The 19,247-nt window shown below is 46.6% G+C and overlaps 1 protein-coding gene across 5 annotated transcripts in view; it reads left to right on the top strand.

The window, feature by feature from the left end:
* The first annotated feature begins 1,762 nt into the window (after positions 1 to 1,762).
* ZNF638 (zinc finger protein 638) overlaps positions 1,763 to 19,247 on the top strand; it is a 155,889-nt gene continuing 138,404 nt past the window's right edge. For 3 of the 5 annotated variants that reach the window (XM_069066397.1, XM_069066405.1, XM_069066415.1), the window contains exon 1: positions 1,764 to 1,856. The gene's annotated coding sequence lies outside the window, so the exon portion shown is untranslated. Of the gene's footprint in view, positions 1,857 to 19,247 lie in introns of all 5 variants that reach the window. The other 2 variants (XM_069066424.1, XM_069066434.1) reach the window with 2 other exon arrangements.

A 19,247-nucleotide genomic window follows, 5' to 3' on the forward strand; every position in this document is an offset into this window, starting at 1 on the left:
TTTACTAAAAATCCCTCCCCGCCTCCAGTGGACAGAGGGCTGGGGTTGAAGGAAGACTCATCTTCCAGAATTCAAATTCAATCTCAGATACCTACTAGCCGTGTGACCCTGCACAAGTCAATTAACTCTGTTTGCCTCCATTTCCTCAAATGAGAAGAAAATGGCAAATGGCTCCAGTATCTTTGCCAAGAAAACCCAAAATGGGGTCATGAAAAGTAGGACATGACTGAAGTAACTAAACCACCACCATTTTTCTATTAGGAGAGTTTGTAAAAGGGTGGTAACCACATTTAGAGGAGAAATACCTTAATCTAGGAAAGTTCATTGCCTACATCCACCAACATGTGGCAAGGTCAGTGGAGCCCTAGACTTTGAAAAAGTCACGAATTCAAATCCCATTTCAAAACCTTAGGAAAATCTTCTACCCTCCCTTCAGACTCAGTTTCTTTCTCTGTGAAATGGTAGTGATGATGATAGTGTGGGCTTGAGAGGCTCTTAAATCCATATATAAATGGTAGCTGTACCATTCTTATTCAGCATACAGAATAGTATAGGAAATTATTCTTTAGGCTTTGCTGACATTTTTGGCTTGTTCTGTTTGATGAAAACAAACTCAACTAAAATTCTGAACCTCTGCTCAGTCTTGACTGTGAAATCTTCTTTCAGGAATACTATAAATTATAACTTTGAAATAGCTTGTATTAGAGAGACTTCCAAGGGCATGAAGTGGCCTTGCCAATACGGATTTAAGCCAAAAAAAAAAAAAAGGCTTATATTAGAATAATTGCAACTAATAAATGCGTTTCTGGCAGGTTTGTGCCTAAAATTCAGAGAAGACACTTTGCTCCCACAAGGGTAAATGCCTTTTTCTTGCGCCCCTGGGACTCTTTTCCATTTCCACTTTGTGAAAACCAGGCACAGCTCACTTCTTGAAGGCCACGGTGGGGGTTCGACTGAAAGACAGAAGACCACACACAGGATGCAGCTTACACCAGATATGGAATGGCTGTTTTGGGGTGCAATGGGCATTACTGGAGATTTGGCTTTTCCCTGTCAAGCTGCACGGAGGTGGAGCACAGGACCGACATCCTCAGCCTCTGACACTTCCCGGCGGGGTGACCCTGGGCACGTCTGCCTCAGTTTCCTGCCCTGTAAAATGGGTGATAGGAGGCCCCGCTCGCAGGGAGGAGCAGATGAGGTCACATTTGAACAGCGGGCTATTATGTAAAGGCTACCCTTCGTTATTGGCTCCCAGGGAAGCTCCAGCGCTGGGCCCTCCCCGCTGGCGGCTCCCCCGGCTGGGCACAGGGGCACGAGGGAGAGGCGCCCCCGGAGGCTGGCCCCGGCGGGGAGCCCAGCCTCGGACGTGGCAGGCGGGCGGCGGGGGCGGGGCCGTGTCAGTTACCAGGGCCACGCGCCCGCCAGGCTCCCCGGGCTCCGCAGCGCGATCCCCCCTCCCTCCCCGGGGGCTCGAGCTCCTCTCCCCGCCTTCTTCTCCCACCTATCAGGCTTCCCGCGCTCGGCCCGTCCCCGCCTCCGATTGGCCGGCGGGCGCGGAGGGGGCGGGCCTCGGGACGGCTCGCGGAGCCGGCGGCGTCGCTCCCTCAGTCTCTCCGGGTCTCCGCCCGGGGTGGGTGGAAGGGTGTGAAGGGCCAGGCAGGGGGCGCGAAGATGCCCCAGGACGGCGTTGCCGGCGGCGCGCCCGGGCAGGGGAAGGGAGCCCTCGCTGCCGCCGCCGCCGCCGCCGCCGCCGCCGCGTCTGCCGCCGGAGTGGTCGGGCTCGGTGGCGGGGCGCTCCTGCCGAACCCCGCGTTGGTGGCCTCCGTAACTGCGCCCGTCCCGGACCCGCTGAGGCGGTGAGCGCGTCCTCTGGGGAATCCGCGGCCCGGCGAGTGCGCATGCTCCCTGGGGGTGTGTGGCCCCGGAGGGAGGCCGGGAGGGGGCCGGCGGGGGCGGGGGCGGGCGCAGGGGCGGGCCCGGGCTCTGGGATTGGTCGCGAGGCGGCAGTGACACTGACAGCTGGTTTTTCTCTGTGTAGCGCTTTCCTGCCTGGTCCATTTCATTTTCTGCTCCCCTGCTGGGAGCTCGCAGCTGGCCGGTGCCGAAAGGGGCCGCAGCGCTGCCCGAGAGTCCCGGGCCTGCCTTCCGTGCTTGGCTCGGCCTGCCCCTTTCTGCGGGGTGACCTTGGGCAGGTGGTCACTTAGCAGTCGGCTGGGGGGCGCAGTGGGTAGACGGCTGCACCCGGCACCCAGAAAACCTGAGTTCAGATCCGGCTTCTGCCGCTTACTAGCCGCCTGACTGAGCGAGATGCTTAACCTCAGTTTCCTCCACTGTAGACAATAATCCCACCTGCTTCCCAGGGTGCAAAAATGAAATGATCTTTGTAAAGCGCTATCCAAATGCTAGTTATTGTTATTAACTTCCCCTCTCTGGGCCTGTTTTCTCACTCTAAGGTTTTCTTTCGGGGATCCTCTGTAAGCTGGGAGGTCGCCCCTAAGAATTCCACCTCTCCCTCAGGGCCCACTGGTTAATATGAGAGAGCGTGTAGCCCAGAGATTCTTAAAGTTTTTTGTGTCCTGCCCCCTGTGACTGTCCAATGAAGCCAGTGGTCCCCTCCATGTTTTTAAATCAGTGTGTGTGTGTGATAACAATTTTAAATACTGTTTTTAAATAATTGAAGAAAATGCTAAATTTCAGTTAGGGGTTAGTAAAAATAAAGATGCATCCTTGTTCATGGACCACAGATGGTGGACCGCAGGATGAGAGCCCTGTGATATTCCAGTGTAACCTCATTTCACAAATGAGGAAACTGGTGACCAACCAAATAGTGGAAGAAACTTGTACATAGTCTTGGGGGAAGTGAAGACATTAGGTCTTTTTTTGGAATTGGAAGGGGAAAGTCTAGTTAAAACCCTTCAACCCACAGGTGAAAAAAAGACCCAGACAGGGGAGAGTTGTGTGGCTCCTAAGAGTTAGCAAGACTTGAATTAAAGTGCAGTGATGCCCAGTCTAGTCTTTTTTTTTTTTTAATAGCATCAGTCTACTTCCCTATGTGCATACATGCTGGGATAAAACGATTTTTAAGAACAGAAAGAAAATGAAATCTGGTGACTGGAGAGGCCCTGTGATTTGTGCCTCTAGCATAGAGAGGTTGGTTAGAATTTCTAATTGGAAGGGACCTTCCAAGTAGTCCAATCCCAAAATCTCATTTTGAGATGAGGGAACTGAGTGCTTAATTCAAGGTCAGATAGATGGGAGTCAAACTTGGGTTCTTTGACTCCAAACTCAGACCTTGATCCCTGTACCAGAAAGATTTGTTCTTCTTCCAGGCATTATAAGCCCATTTCCCTTCCTAATAATCCCTCTCTAACTGTCCTTGGTGTAAATCCAGCTATCCTTGCATCTAACAGTTAAGGAGTATTCACAGAGAACCTAACTACAGACCACTGTGTAAGGGTCTTCCATCTGTCTACCTGGAAGCATTGATTGACCACAGGAGGAGAATCCCATCTCCCACAAATTTAGCTTAGAGAATCTGACTTTCCCTGCTCCTTTGGGAATTAATTTAAAACATTTAAAGACTCTATTTGTGACTTCAGAGAGATCTAGGAAGTCTTTTCATGCGACCTCCTTTTCATATAAATTTTTTTTCTGGTGGTGGGGATATACATGCTATAGGTTTCTGGGGTAGGTTTTGCGGGAGGAAAACTGAGAGTGAGGGGAGCAAAGTGGCCAATAGCCTCAGTCCAGAAGCTCCAGGCTTCTCTCGCATGCCAGTGGGCTGGGGATGAGGGCGGACTGCCAATGGCTTTGATACAGTTATTTTTTCGTGTCCTAATAGGACTGAGTGATTCATTCCCCAGGCTTGGCTATACCACAAGTAACACGGAAACTCAGCTAACTGGATTCCCATCCCCTAGAAGAGGCACAACAGAGCATACAAGAGTGTGGATTGTTCTCCTGAACAGACAGAAGAGGCTCACTTTTTAAAAAATTCTGGTTTCCTAATCCTGACAGAGTTTTAATGTGTGGAATACAGACGTTTCCTTCTTTGTGTCCTGTAGTTATTAAGCATTAAATTGAATGATTTTAGAACTTTCCCAGCATTTATGGGCTTTGAGGTAGTAGAATATTGTATGTGTTTTATAATATCAATATTTTTTTTGATAACACAGCCTCTTTCTTGTTCTCTGAGTCCTAAGTTGGGAGTTATTGTTATGTTTTGGTTTGTCACTACCCAATGGCACTGGATTTGTTTTGCTTTCTTATCCCTTAAGAGGGAGATGAGGAGAAATAGGTTGTGCCCCTTGGATACATTTTGGCTAATTATGGTATTTCCAGAATTATTTGTTTCTTATGAATTGCTACATTCTGGTATGTTGTACTGTTTATACCAGTTGGCCCTATGGAAGTACAGTAGGCTTAGGAGAGGGGGTAATGGCCATGTAAATACAGTTGTATCTCATTTTACACAATAAATGTGTTTATGAAAAATGTCATTTAATTGGACATATTTTTAGAACACCAATGGAATTTCTATTTAAAGGAAATCTATTTAGAATCCTTTCATTAAACCAATAACCCCTTCTTATTTAATCATTTGTTTGATGGCTGGGTTGGCAGTGAGGTAACGGCTAATTTGGGGGTGATGGAAGTTCTTGAGTCTCCCAAGTCCTAGAGAAGCTCTGTCTGGCCTTTGTGAATGGAACACGACACTGGGGAAGGTATACCTGTTTGAAGGATTGAAAGCTGAGAGCATCAACTCCTGCCCTTTTTTTACACTGAACATGACTTTGTGCTTGAGTTTTCTTAGACAAGCATGCCTTTAGTGAGCCTCTCTACCCTATTTAGGAAGGGTTTAAGTCGGGGCAGAACATTACGAGATTGCCTGGTCCATATTACCTTGTGTTAAAAGACAAGGGAAGCTTAGGCTAGTATGGGGTAAGTGACTTGTCCAGGGTCTCATGGGTTGTTTTATTTGTGATTCATTCAGTCACCAGTAAGCATTTCTTTAGGGCCAGATGGGTGCCTGGCACTAGGCAGTCTCTGGCTGGACATATTCAAATTCTGAAACAATGCCTGTTCTCCAGGACCTCAGGTTCATGGGGAATGAGGAGGTCACATAGAACTGTATACAAGCAACTGCCAAGGCACTGGGAGGGCTTAGTGGGTCAGGAAGAACTGAATTCAGACTTCACTTCACACACTCGCCAGCTGTGTGATCTTGGGCGATCCATCATCTAGCTGAACCTCAAAGTTTTCATTTGTTAAATGAGGATAATAATACCTCTCTCGCAGGATTATTGTTTGGATCAAATGAGGTAGTACCTGTAAAGTGCTGTGGAAACGGTGGCTTTTCTTCTGAAGAAAATAGACACCTTACAGAACAGATGATGGGGGAGAGGGCACTTGAAGTTGGGGGAGGTTTTGAGAAAAGCTTTACATTGAGATACCTGATCTGTGTCATGAAGGACGAAGAGGGTTTTGTGAGCAGAAGATGAGGAGGGGTCATATTCCACTCATGGGGGGCCATTGTGGGTGTGAGGAGCAGAGACCAGGCCAGATGGCTGGACTGCAGAATGTGGAGGGGAAGGAACATGTGCTGAGGCTGGGAGGTGGGATGGGGTCATTTTGGGAAGGGCTGTGATTGGGGCCCACTGCAGGTGGCCTGGTCAGATCTGTGCTTTAGGCAAATCATGTTGGCATCTGTTGTGTGTAGAATAGAGACTGTAGTGGGAGAAACTTGGGTCAGGGAGATGGATTCTGAGAGGTGATGAAGGCTGTGAGCAGGGAGGAGGCAGATGCGAGACATGTCATAGAAGGAGCAGGATTTGGCAACTTATTGGATCTGTGGGATGATGGAGACTCAGGAGCTGAGGATGAGACTGAGGCTGTGAACCCAGAGACTAGAGGTGATCTTTTTTTTTTCTTTGCTTTTTGGAGGAAGGAAGGCAGGGAAATTGGGGTTGACTTGCAAGGTGACTTGCCCAAGATCTGAGGCTGGATTTGAACTCAGGTCCTCCATACTCCAGGGCCAGTGCTGTATTCACTGTGCCACCTAGCCACCCCTAGAGGTGGTCTTTGGACAGAAATAAGGAAGTTTGGGAGAGGGCTGGGTCTCTGGAAAGGAGATAATGAATTTTGAATTTAAGGTATTTTGGGGGCATCCAGTTTGGAATGTTCAATGGACAGTTTTTGATGTGGGATTGAGTTTCACTGGGGTCTGGTCCTGGGATAGTGATCTGAGAGTCATTGGTATTGAGATCAGAATTAAGCCTGGAGCAGCTGATGATATCACTGAGGGGAAGGAGAACAGGTCTAGGGATAGAACCCTGGGCAGCCTCCCCACTTAGAGGCTGTGATGGATTCGTGATGAGCAAGGAGCCTCTGAGAAGGGAGAGGAGCCAGGACAGAGGAGGACCCAGCAGGACAGCAATGGGCAAGATTTCACAGATTGCAGTTTGGGGGAGTCAGGTTGAGTAGCAATGAAAAATCATATTTTTTCCCTTCAAATTAATAACGGACATTTATTTATTTATTTATTTTTAATTAATTTATTTTTTTAAAGCAATTGGGGTTAAGTAACTTGCTCAAGGTTACACGGCCAGGTGTTTCTGGGTGGGTGCTGAGTGTCTGAGCCCGGGATTCGATCTCCAGGTCTTCTCAACACTGACGCCAGTGCTCTTACTCGCTGTGCTACCTGGCCGCCCCAATAACAGACATTTATATGGCATATTTAGGAGCAACAAGGTGGCCCATAGTGCACCAAGCAAGGGGCTTGGAATCAAGAAAACTTCTCTCTTTGAGCTCAAATCCAGCCTCAGACACTTACTAGCTGTGTGACCCTGTTTGCCTCAGTTTCCTCGTCCATAAAATGAGTTGTAGAAGGAATGAGCAGATCGCTGCAGTATCTCAGCCAAGAAAACCCCAAGTGGGGTCACGAAGAACAAAAAACATTTATATGGTGCTTCAAGGTTCGCTGAGTCCATTCTAGACTCAGCTCCAGGCATTTGTTATACTTAGATGAGTAAAGAGGCTCCGAATGGGGAAGTAGTATGGTGTGGGGTTCAGTGGAGACTGAGTTTGGAAACTGAGGCCTTGGGGTGGGATCCCAGTGCCTTACCTCTCTAAGGAATGGCCTTAACTTCCTTCCCCAGAAGAGGAGGGTGCTGCTGTATTAGGTGACTTAGCCTTGTCTGGTGACTGTGAATGTCAGAGGCAGGAGTTGAGCCATTCTCCTCTGCCCTTTGCCCTTCATCCTGCCAGCATTTTTGTAGAGTTAAAGGAAATTCATGGGGTAAAATCCTGGCGCAACAAAGTTTTTCTAGGATTTGGGTGAACGTGCTGGTGAGGAAGGAGGGTAGCACTTTCTTGTCCCTATAATTTGATTTATTGAATTGAGTAGTATTGTATTCCTCGGTCTTAAGTAATTTTTTATTATTTTAATGTGGTACATTTTCCATATTCCTTGTGAGATTTTTAAAAATTTCTTATTGAAGTATTTTTTTGTCATTAAAAAAAACTGTCGTATGGGAAAATGTGCGGTAGTAACTTTTTCCTCCTTCAATTTAGTGGTAATGTACCTAACTTCAGTTTGTAGCCCTCTCAGTGGACTGTGCCACTGCTGCTCTCTTGGTGAGTGAGTCCTTTGCTGCTGTTGGAGAAGGCTCTATCACTTTCTTCTGCAAGAAAGGCATGAGTTGGAATGTAGTGGAGAGGGTGATCTAGTGTTCTTGAGGCTTTGACCACGACTGTTGAACCTTCTTTGCATGGAAAGTTTTTGTTTTCTGTTTGACTTGGGGGGGCCATGAGTGCAGGGGGGGTTCTCGGCTTGGCCTCTTGCCAATGAGAGTGGTCCCAGAGTGGCCTGCGCCTCAGGAGGCAGCGCCTTCTCTTTCCTCCCAAGTCTTTCCCCACTGAATTCCCTCAGCCTTGCCCAGTCCAGCCTGCCAGAGTGCCCAGGAGCCTTTGGAGGGCTGTTTTGGGCCTGTGTGGAGGGCAGATGTGCGTCCTCTGGATGCAGTTCTGAAAAGTTCTTTCTGGCTAGCAGTTGACCAACAGAGCAGTTCGGCAGTCTCTCTTAAGTTCCTCCCCCAGATATTTTACATTAGGATAACTTAATTACCTTTGCCTCTCTGAGCTAAGGTAGAAGAAGCAGATGTGACTGCACTGAGAATTGGAGCTCATATTTGAAGAGAGAGAATTAAAGGAGGAATCTGGATGGTAGGAGATTAGAAGGCTCTCCCACCAGCAGATTGTATATTCATGAAACGGGAAAAGAAGAAGCCACTTTGGGCATTTAAAAGGACAAAAGAGAAGAGTTGGAAAAATTTCCAAATGCTTTTTAGTAACTAAGTTCTTGTAAAAAACTTTTTTCATTTTTCTCAAAGTTACTTTAAAAATCTGTACAACCAATATATGTAGTGAGGTGGATGATGGAATTTTTTTGTGAGTGATAATGCAATATGATTGATGCCAGTGTTCCATTAGAAATATACACATACAGTTGTCAACAGTATAGTAAAGCAGAAGACAGATGTCCAGAGGAAAACATTTTGGTTTGTTGGGGTGACGATGCCACACTGAGACATGGGGACCAGAAGGGGAGAAATGAACACAGTGAGGTCAGCCTGGAAGAAGCGCAAAGTCTTGATTAACACAGAGCAAGAAGCTGGAAGGCTCATTGGCCCTCCTCAAGCAAACACCAAGCTTCTTTTGGCCATGATATTGTTTCTTCCTGGGAGCCTCTGGGAGGGGAGAGAGCTTGAGATGGCTGCTTTTTGGGCTTATTATTCCAGAGAAAATAACTTAGGCTTCTAGAGTTTAGAGCTGGAAGGGACAGACCTCTTTGGATCCCAGTTCCGTTGCTCAATCATATCTGACACTTCGTGACCCCCATGGACCACAGAGGACCATATATTTAGTGCTAAGGGTCCTTGTAAGTTGTCGACTTGGTGTATAAATGCAGAAACTGAGGCACAGAAAAGAGAAGCATTTTCATGAAGAGAGCTGCCAATTGAAGGCTGGGTCCTCTGACTCCAAGTGCACTGGTTTTCCCCACTATACCACATTCCTTGTGATGGCCTTCCTGAATGCAGCCAGTACCTGTTGTATTCAGGGGTTGGTGGGGAGAACAAAGGAATGAAAGTGAGGGCCCCTTCTTAGAGTTGGGGGGCTTATTCAGGTAGCAGGGCCAAAAGAGCAATGAAATAACAGTTGTATCTTAGGAAATTAGGAAAAACAGTCTCTTGTTTTTGTTGTTGCAATAGGGACAGAAAGCATTCATTGGCTTTTAAAGAGCATTACATTGATTTTTCAGGGTTCAAAACAGGTTGAACTTGGAGGGAAATAAGGGCTAGGATAAAATCAAAGAAGCAGGTCATTGAAGACCTCCAGGGAGGGGTAACCCCTCGTTCCTCTCCTCAGGAGAGACGTCCTGACGATGCCCACTGTCCCTCTTTGTGAGGCAAGGCTGCTTAGAAGACCCACGGCCTCCCCTCACTGGAATTCTCCAAGCAGAGACTGAGTGGCTACTTGCCAGGTTTATTGTATTGGAAATTTTTGTTCAGGTCTTCACAGTTATCCCTTTCACATCGAGACTTTTCGGATCTTGATTTCAATATATTGTGGTTTGTCATGATAAATTAAGTGGGATTTTAAAAAGAGTTTTGCAGAAACTGTAGTTGACAGAACAAGTTTAGGAACTCAGAAATGCATAAAATATATGTATAGTGTTGTATAATGTCAACATATTTTATCTTTTAGTGCCATAATAATTCAGACCTCTTCTCTTTTGGAGGGCCAGATTTACTTAGAGGTCGAGGGATAGGGACCTCTCCTAACCCCCTGAGATGTGGAAGGGATAACAGTACTTAGTCACAGAAACCCTTTCTAGTTAAGAAATGTGAATCAGTGAACAGGGCAATGGTGAAGAAAGCCATCATTGTCCTGCAGCAAGAGGCGCTGGTCTGGCTTGGCCACGGCCTCCTTGCTTGCTGCTTAGAGGGTTTGCCTGAAGGGGCATCAGAGTGCTTTCTAAAGCAGTGTTTCCCCGGCTCTCATCTGGGAGAGCTCTCCCTCATAAATTGTAAGTGGAAAAAGTGAAATAAAGACTGTCACGGAGGATGCTTAATGGATTGTTTTTCAGTTAGGAACTGAAATCTGGTCTCTTGATTCCGAGTTCAGTACTTTTTTCTTCGGAGATTTCTCTCCATAGTGTAGTCTGGGAGAAAATCTTAGCTCTCTTTGTCTACTAAGTTTTAGAATTGTCCTAGGCATTTCCCATGTTCTGGGCCTGATGAGGGTTGATTAGGTTCAGCAGGGACTCTGATCTTATCTTAAGACCAGAACCTGTGATTCAGTCTGGAAAGAATTCAGCTCAGGCTAACTTGGAGTCAGAGTTGAAAAAGTTTATTATACGCCTTACAGTGGGCAAGGATCCTTAGGGGACCTGCAAGCTTAAAGAAGACACAGGCATAGGTTTTTTAAAGAGTTAAGGCTATTCATTAGATGTCAATTAGGCTGACCAGGCGAGAAGAGGGTGGGATTAGGGAGGAGTTAAGGTTGGGCTAAACTGGGGTCGGTGTTTAAAGGGGCATGCATGCTTTATGTAACTGCGCAGTCATAGTACCCATGATTCACTGGGAAAAAGCCCGGGGGGGGGGGCTGAGGGGGTTACCTAGAGGTGTGGTTTTAGGCTTGAAATCTCACTAAGTTAGCCAGCGGTCAGGGGCTGATGGAGAAGTGCCTAGTCTGCCACCCATCAGTGTCATGCTTGACAGGATTGATGTCTGGGAACCAAGGTTAGGGAAAGATAATTGCTTAAGGAGTTAAGCTAGAAAGGGGGTATTGAAGGATTCATGGGGGCAACGAGGCACTATACAAGGGGGAGATAATAGTTGCCTAAGCTAGAATGTTTATAGGTACTTTTGTGAAGGATTGATAGGTGTAGCTTGTTAGTGTTTCAAGGCTGAGATAAACAATCCATGAGTTGTTTCTGGGCTGAGTTAATGCTTTGAAGCTAGGCAGAGTGCAGGTAGGGGGAAAGGGCAGAGTTAATGTTCTGTGACTGGGGGGGGGGGGGAGTGTGATTTTACAGACTGGTTTTACAAATTGATATTACAGATATAGATCCCAAGCACCCCAAGCACCCCATCAGGCCCTTTCGGATGAAGGTAATAGTGCAGGTAACAGGCAATAGTGATGCTGCCTAAGCAGCTTTAACTACTGGCCCCACAAGGTAGGGCTTTCTGATTTTTTTTCTAAAAGGATAAGACACCTTATGTTTATGTAGAATTTTGCTTTCCTCTCAACAGCCCTTTGAGGTAGGAAATTTAAGAATTATTATTTCATTTTATGGATGAGGAAACTGAGGGTCACAGAGTTTAATTTACTTATACATACCTATCAAGCATGAAACTCCCAGTCTCCTTATCCTGTGTTACTGTTCTTTCCACTAATCCGTTCTGCCTCTACTGTTTGGGAACCCAAGGGAATTACCCTTAAAATGGTCTTGATCAGATAGCTCTGGTTTTGAGCCTACTCAGGACCACAAAGGATGTATGCCAGAGTCATAGAATGAACCATCAGGGGAAAGGGAAGTATGAATTTAGTTAGTCTCTCACCTCTAGGATGTGTTCTTCAGAGGGACCTCTTCGTTCTCAGAAGGGAGAATATCTTATCTCTGCAAATGCTTCGTTTAAATGGAGATGGTTGAATGGTGAGGAGTTGGGAGAAGAGCTCACCACAACTTGTGCTGGTTATAAGTGGTAGGAGGTTGACAGAAATGCCTGGGGAAAGGTGGTCAGAATTTATCTGGGCATGAGAGAAAGAGGTCTTTGTGTTGACTGAGTGTTTTTTCTATTTGTGAGTTTTACTGAAAGGAGGGGGAGATGCAGGTCAGATATTTGAAGGGAAAGGTGACATGTTGTCTTCATCCATGGCTACAAATAAACCTGTAAGATGTTGTGATCATGTTCAAAATACTTATGGGTAGTCCTTATCCTTGAACCATCTTCCTAGTTTCAAAATGACTCTTCTAGGCAGTGAAAATGAAAGCCCCTTTCTTGTTTATCTCAGGACCTCAAAACATTTCAAATAAATTCCAGACTGCCTGGCATCATATGCTAAGAATCCCTGCCCTCCCCCATCAGTCCTTGCATGCACAGTACCCTAGAATAGCCTTCAGGGCAGATTGAGCAGTCTGATAGGCATGTTTTGGGAGATCCAACCTGTGTCCGGGGTTCTCGTGACCCTGGCAGTGCTTGGGGAGAGCTTTCTATAAAGGCCAGAATCTAGATTGCTTCTAGCTCTCTTCTGCTCTTTTACTGATTGGAGTTTCTTGGTTTTAAAACAGATGTCTCGGGTCAGTGAAGAGCTGCTTTGTGCTCTCTGTCCTCCTGGCAGTGCCACCCTCTCCCTGGCTTTGACGCCTCGCTGCTGCCTCTGCCTCCTCAATTGCCTGCCTTGTGTTGCCTTTTGTGAGTAGCTTGTGACCACGGAAAAGTCATTTTTCCCAAACACCCAAACTGACTCATGAAAAATAGTGGTGATATTGAAAATAATTTTCTAATTTTTCAAGAATTTGAAGCTGTTGAATTATTCAACATAGCCATGGCCCTTTTCTTCCTCCCTCAGGATGAATGTCTGCTGCGTTGTTTTGAACACAACACAAAACATCACCCATAGAACAACTTCCTTCTAAGAATGTAAAAGAATTTTCCAACTAAAGTGTCCTTAATCCTGAATAGTGAATGAAGAAAATTGAAATGTGGCTTGTCATCAGCCAAAGGGAATGGATTTTAGGAGTACCAGAATACTCTTATGCTGTGGGCCTTCCTCTCTCCCCCTTGTCCCTCTAATTCATTTGTTTATTACAGATGGTTCCTGGGACGTTGGAGCGGTCCACTCTGGCATCATTTAGTAAGCTGTGTTTATGCCACAAAATTGAGTTTAAATACTATTGCAGTGGAAAAAACATTTTAAATACTTACGGTGTCCCAGGGATGTGCTGTTTGCAAATCATGTTACTCAGTTGAGAGGTCTTCTGTTTAAATTAGGGGTTCTTTCTCAAGATCAGTTAAGAGAAAGGGAATGGGATGAGGAAGGATGCTTACCAAACAGATTTTTGGTTTATGACTTCTCTCACCTTGACACTGGTATCAATTTTTGCTGTCAACTTCAGCACTGGACAATTTTCTCCAGTTTTGGGAAAAAACACAGTAAAACAGGAGGTGAGGAATTAAAGATTTGCTGTGCTGTAGCCCCGGGTAGGGGAGGAAGTGGGCTACCCAGGAGCCTTCTAAATCACAGCTGGAATCCCAGAGCTGTTGTGAGTTGGGTCTGTCTTATTGAGCCTTCTGCTTTGGGGCCCCAAGCACTGGGTGGGGCTGTGGGGGAAGCAGCATTTGTTCCTCTCCCTGGTACATACAGAGAGAATAGAGGCTCCTTGAGCACTGGAATAGTTTCATTGCTTGTGTCTCTGGCACCTACCACATCATAGGTACTTAAGAAATACTTGAGGATTGAAAGAGTGAAAAAGCATTTATTAAGCACTTACTGTGTGCCAGGCCCTGTATGAAGTGCTGGAAATACAGGTAAAAAAGTAGCCAATTCCTGCTCCTTAGAAATGTAGGTACAGAGGGAAACAACATGTAGATGGCCAGGTAAGTGTCAGGGAATCACAAGGACTGTGAATTGATCTTAGAAAATCAGTCAGTCATTTAACAAGCATTTTATTAAGTGCCCATTGCAAGCCAGGCACTGTGTTGAGCCCTGGGGATACAAAGAAAGCCAAAAACAAACAAATACTCCAAACCTTAATCTCTGCTCTCCTGGAGTTCATGGATTACAGAAGGGAGAAAGGCAAACAGATAAGTAAAACATGGGATCTCTATCGGATAAATTGGAGACAAACTTGGAAGGAATGCACAAAGATTAAGGAGGTCTGGGCAAGGCTTCTTGTAGAATGTGGGACTTTAACTGAGACTAAAAAAAAATCCGGGAAAGCAAAGGGATGATGAGGGAGAGAGTTCCAGAAATGAGGGTCAGCAAATGGAAATTTTGGGAGTGGGGAAATGGAGCAGGAAAGACCCTAGTGTCACTAGCTCTTAGAGGGCTTGGGGAGTGGAGAGGAAGGTGTGAGAAGACTGGGAAGGCACTGATGGGCCAGTTTAGGGCTTTAAAAGTCAGACAAGATTTTTATTTGATTCTGGAGATAATAGGGAGTGGTTGGAGTTGACTGGGGAGAGGAGTGATATGGTTAGATTTGAGCTTTTGGGAGATCAGTTTGATTCTGAGTAGGCTGGGGTGGGAAAGAAGAAGTGGAAGGATGTTGTAATAGTCCAGAAACGAGGAGATAAGAGCCTGCACCAGGGAGTGGCAGTGTCAGGGAGAGGGGGGCTAAACCAGAGATGGTACAAAGATAGAAATGATAGGACGTGGCAAAAGACTGGCTCTGGGGGGTTGGAGAGAGCAAGGAGTTGAGGGTGACCCCAGGTGTGAGCCTGGGTGCCTGGGAGGATGATGGGAGGTGCCCTTGATAGTAGTAAGTTAGGAAGAGGGGAGGGTTTTTTTGGGAAAAATAATAAGTCAGTTTTGGACATGTGGACTTAAAGACGATGGGACATCTGGCTCATGATGTCCAATAGACAATGGCAGATCTGACCCTGGAAGTCAGGAGAGAGGTCAGAGACAAATAAATAGGTCAGAGAATCATCTTCCTAGAGATGATAATTGAACTGTGATAGCTTGCTGAGATCATCAAGTGAAATAAAACAGAGGGAGAAGAGAGAAGAGCCCAGGACAAAACCCTAGGGGAACACCCATGATTGGCAGGTGTGACCTGGAGGAGATAGGTGAGAGGAGAGCCTGGAGAGAGGCGGTCACAAAAACCTAGAGAGAAGAGAGAGTTAAGAAGAGGGTGATTGACACTGTCAGAAGCTACAAGAAGGATAAGGTTTAAGAAAAGACCATTAGATCTGATGATTAAGAGATCATTGTTAACTTTGAGAAAGGAGTTTCATTTGAATGATAAAGTCAGAAGCCAGAATACAGAGTTCAGAAGAGGTTGAGAGGAAGAGGGATATGGAATGGTAACTAGCAAGGGATGGACTGATCAAGTGAGTTTTTTTTGAGGATTGGGGAAGACATGGCCATGTTTGTAGTCAGTAGGAAAGTAGCCTATAAGAATACAGGGAGAGATTGGAGATTAGTGAGAGGGTAGGGAGGATAGAAGGGGTGGCCTGCTGGAGAAGCTGGGATGGAAAGGAGGTCACTTGGGCATGGAGTAGGGTTTGCACCTTCCTCTGTGCCCTCTGGAATGTCTGCTCCCTAGGCAACAAACTTGCTTTCATCTTAACATCTGTCCGTTCCCATTCCTTCCATCTTTTGATTCTCATTGAGACCTCCTGATGACCCTGACTCACTGGCCATCCATGCCAGCACTAGAAGTACTGTCTCTTATTCTCCTTGACTCACTGTGAGTGAAACCACCAGCATTGTGGTTTTTCCGATCTTCTCCACCTTTGTTCATATGCATAGGAATAGAGGCAGCAGAAGGGGGAGGCATGACTGGACACCATTATTGATCTGATAAGGTGGCAAGGGACTTAAGAGAAGAGGACAAGTGTAGAGCTGAAAGGTTCACCAAGAGGTCAAGATGAGGAAAGGAGAATGTAGCTAGTGCAGGGGTGATGGCCTGTGAAAAAACAGAGGGATCAAATGATCGGAGGCCACGATGTGGACCAAGGCAACAGATTATTATAAGAGAAGGGGATTCCAGGGTTCATGAGCATAGGAATGGTGCATCTGTGAAGGATGGGAAGGCCAAGGGTATGAACATCTCTGTGTGTAGATGGGGCAGGGTAGGGGAGTAGGCCAGGTGAATCTAGCAGACTGAGGAGCTGTGACATTGGGGTGTTTGGGAAGTGTCACTTTCTATGTGGAAGCTTCTGAGTAGGGCAGTAGGAGGAAGGAGAAGAAGGACTGTGAACTGGGCTCTGAGCTTGTTGAGTAAGGAAGAGAATGTCCTGGAGGATGGTAGATAAAACTACCAGAATTTGGATTGGATGGTGGATGTGAATTCTTCATAGAGATTACTGGGTGCTGGTGTTATGGGCTGGAAGTAGTGAGGTGGAGAAAATAAGGAAACAACAATGCTGCCATGGTCCACTACAAATTTAAGTTAGATAACTCCCCTCCCAGTGGGCCCTCACTGTGCTAGCCAATCCTGCACTTCCCTAATTAACTCACTGTCCTGCTCATGGAGTGGGGGGAGGGGGCAGCTAGGTGGCACAGTGGATAGAGGGCCAGACCTGGAGTCAGGAAGGCCCGAGTTCAAATCCAGCTTCAGATACTATCTGTGTGACCCTGGACAAGTCACTTAACCCAGTTTGTCTCAGTGTCCTCGTCTGTAAAATGAGCTGGAGAAGGAAATGACAAACACTCCAGGATCTCTGCCAAGAAAACCCCAAATGAGGTCATGAAGAGTTGGACATGACTGAAAAATGACTAAACAACAAATCATCACAGAAGCTCGTTCAAACCTTTTCATCCCTCCTCCAACTTCTCATGGCTCCTCTTCCCTGCACCTTCTCAGCTGGTAACACTGCTGCATATTTCACCTCCCCTCCCCTCCCCTCCCCTCTCCTCCCTTCCCCTTCTTATCCTTCCCCTCCCCTTCCCTCCCCTTCCCTTCCCTTCCCTTCTTCTCTTGTCACTCAAATGCCTTCTCTTTCTGTCTCCTCCTTTAGCCTTGTTTCACATGAAGACGTGGCCCTTCTCTTTGCCAAGGACAGCTGTCAGTTGACAAACATCTGTTAAGTATCTGTTATATGCGGGGCACTGTGCTAAGCATTGAGAATACAAAAAAAAAAAAAGGCCAAAGACAGTCCCTGCCCTTGAGGAACTCTCAACCTAGTGGGGGTGACAACGTGCAAATGTCTACATATGAATAACCTATAGAATAAATAGGAAATAGCTAACAGAGTGATGATGCTAGAATGAAGAGGGGCCAGGAAAGGCATGGAAACCCAGAGAAGCTGAGCTTTTAGCTGAGACTTGAAGGGAGCCAGGAGGTAGAGATAAGAAGGGAGGGTGTTCCAGGTGTAGGACCAGCCGGTGACAGTGGTTGGGAGATGGAGGGTGTTGTGCAAGGAGGAGCTCAGCGCCTAGCGTCGCTGGATCTCAGTATAGGGAGGGGGATGTAAGACTTAAGAAGAGTAGAAAAGGTGAGGGGCAGGGGAACCTCTTATAAAAGGCTTTGAGTGGGTGTTGTATTTGATCTAGGAGGTAACAGGGAACCACCAGAGGTGATCCAGTAGGGAAGTGGCATGGTCACACCTGCTCCAGAAAATCACCGTGGTAGCTGACTGGAGGATGGACTGGAGTTGGGAGAGGCAGACTATGACAGGCCAGCCAGTCAGCAGGTTATGGCAGTAATCCAGACATGAGGAAAGGTGGGTCTGTGAGAAGCTGGGAACGGTACCAGAGAAGACAACGGTGAGATCTACAGTGGAAGATGACACTTGGTTGTGAGCCTGGGTCACTGGGAGGATGGTGGTGCCCTCCACAGAAATAGGGACATTTGGAAGTGGTGGGATTGAGTTTAAGATGTCTGTAGTACATCCATTTTGAAATGTTTGATAGGCAGTTGAAGATCAGAGATTGAAAGTCAGAAAAAAAGATTAGGGGTGGATAGATGGATTTGAGAATCCTCAGCATAGAGATGATAATTGAATCCATGGGAGCTAATTTAATCACCAAGGGAAATAGTATAGAGAGAAGAGAGGAAAGGGCTGGGGCCAAGCTCTGTGGGACACCCAGGATAGGTGGGCATGACCTAGAGAAAGATGGAACCAAGGAGACCGAGAAGTGCTTAGATAGGGGGGAGCAGGAGAGAGTAGTACCTGGGAAACCAAGAGAGAAGAGAGTGAATCAACAGTGTCAGAGGTTGCAGAGGACTGAGAAAAGGCTGTTGGATTTGGTGATCAAGAGGTCCTTGGTAGCTTTGGATGGAGCAGTGGTCAGAAGCCAGACAGCAGAGGGTTAAGAAGAGAGTGGAAAGAAGGGGGGGCATCAATTGTAGATGGCCTCAGGGAGTTCAGCCACAAAAAGGAAGAGTGAAATGGGATGTTAACCAGCAGAGATGGATGGATCAAAGCAAGGATTGTTTGGAGGGGGAATCATGGGCATGTGTGTAGGGAAGTAGCTCATAAACAGGCAGAGACTGAAGATAAGTGATAGAGTGGGGATGGTGGAATGAGAAGTAGAGGGGTTTGCTTCAGCAAGGGGAAACTGAGACAAGGGGAAGGAGGAGATGGCGGCAGAAGACATCTGAGTGATGTGAGGTGAGGTGAGAGAGGAAGAGGGAGCTCTTGGAGATGAGAGAGTGGGGGAGAGGGAGCCATGAGAGGTGTGAGGAGGGATGATGAGTTTAGACTGGAGGGTGGGAGAGAGAGTTAGTTAGGGAGGTACACAAGGATTGCCTCGTAGCAGTTCAGGGGGAAGTGATGTAACATAAATTTGTAGTGGATCCAGGCGGCACAATTTATGATTTTTCTCCAGCTTCATTTAGCAGTACTTGGGTAGGAGTAAAGGCAGCAGAGGATGGGAATGGAATAATTCAAGGCTACGGCTTAGCTGGGCACAATCAGTGATATAAGGGGGCAAGAGACTCAAGAGAAGGGGGCAGTGTAGGGCTTAACTGGTTCACTAAGAAAGGGGTCAAGATGGGAAAAGGACAATTTAGGTAGTGCATGGAGGATGGCCTGGAAGAAAGCTGAGGGGTCAAGGAATTGGAGGTCATGCTATGGACAAAGAGCAGGGCTTGGGATGGTGAGGCGGAGGAAGAGGCAGAGGTGGAATGGCAATAGGTTCTTATCAGAAGTGGAGCCTTTGTGGTAATGGAAAGATTGGGGTGTGAACATCTTTGTGTGTCACTGAGGTCAGTGGAAGACTTGATCGAGTAAAGTGAGCAAGTTCAAGAACTGAGGTTCGAGTGTTTGAGGGAATATCAGTATATATGAAGTCACCAGGTATGGAAATAGGATCTGAGGAGAAAAAGACTGAGTGAGGCACTGGCCCTGATCAGTCAGGCTGACAGACAGCAGCCACTGGGATGTTGATGGCTATGGACTGATTGAACCTCAAAGGAATAGAGATTACTGAGTGATGGTATTATGGTGAGAACCTAGACCTGGCAGTGCAAGGAATGTTTCAGCTCCCCCATCTTTTGTTTTTTTTTTTTT

This window comes from Petaurus breviceps, unplaced genomic scaffold (assembly GCF_028583685.1).
Source record: "Petaurus breviceps papuanus isolate PSGF00001 unplaced genomic scaffold, PetGlider_PUasm1.0 139, whole genome shotgun sequence".
NCBI lineage: Eukaryota > Metazoa > Chordata > Mammalia > Diprotodontia > Petauridae > Petaurus > Petaurus breviceps.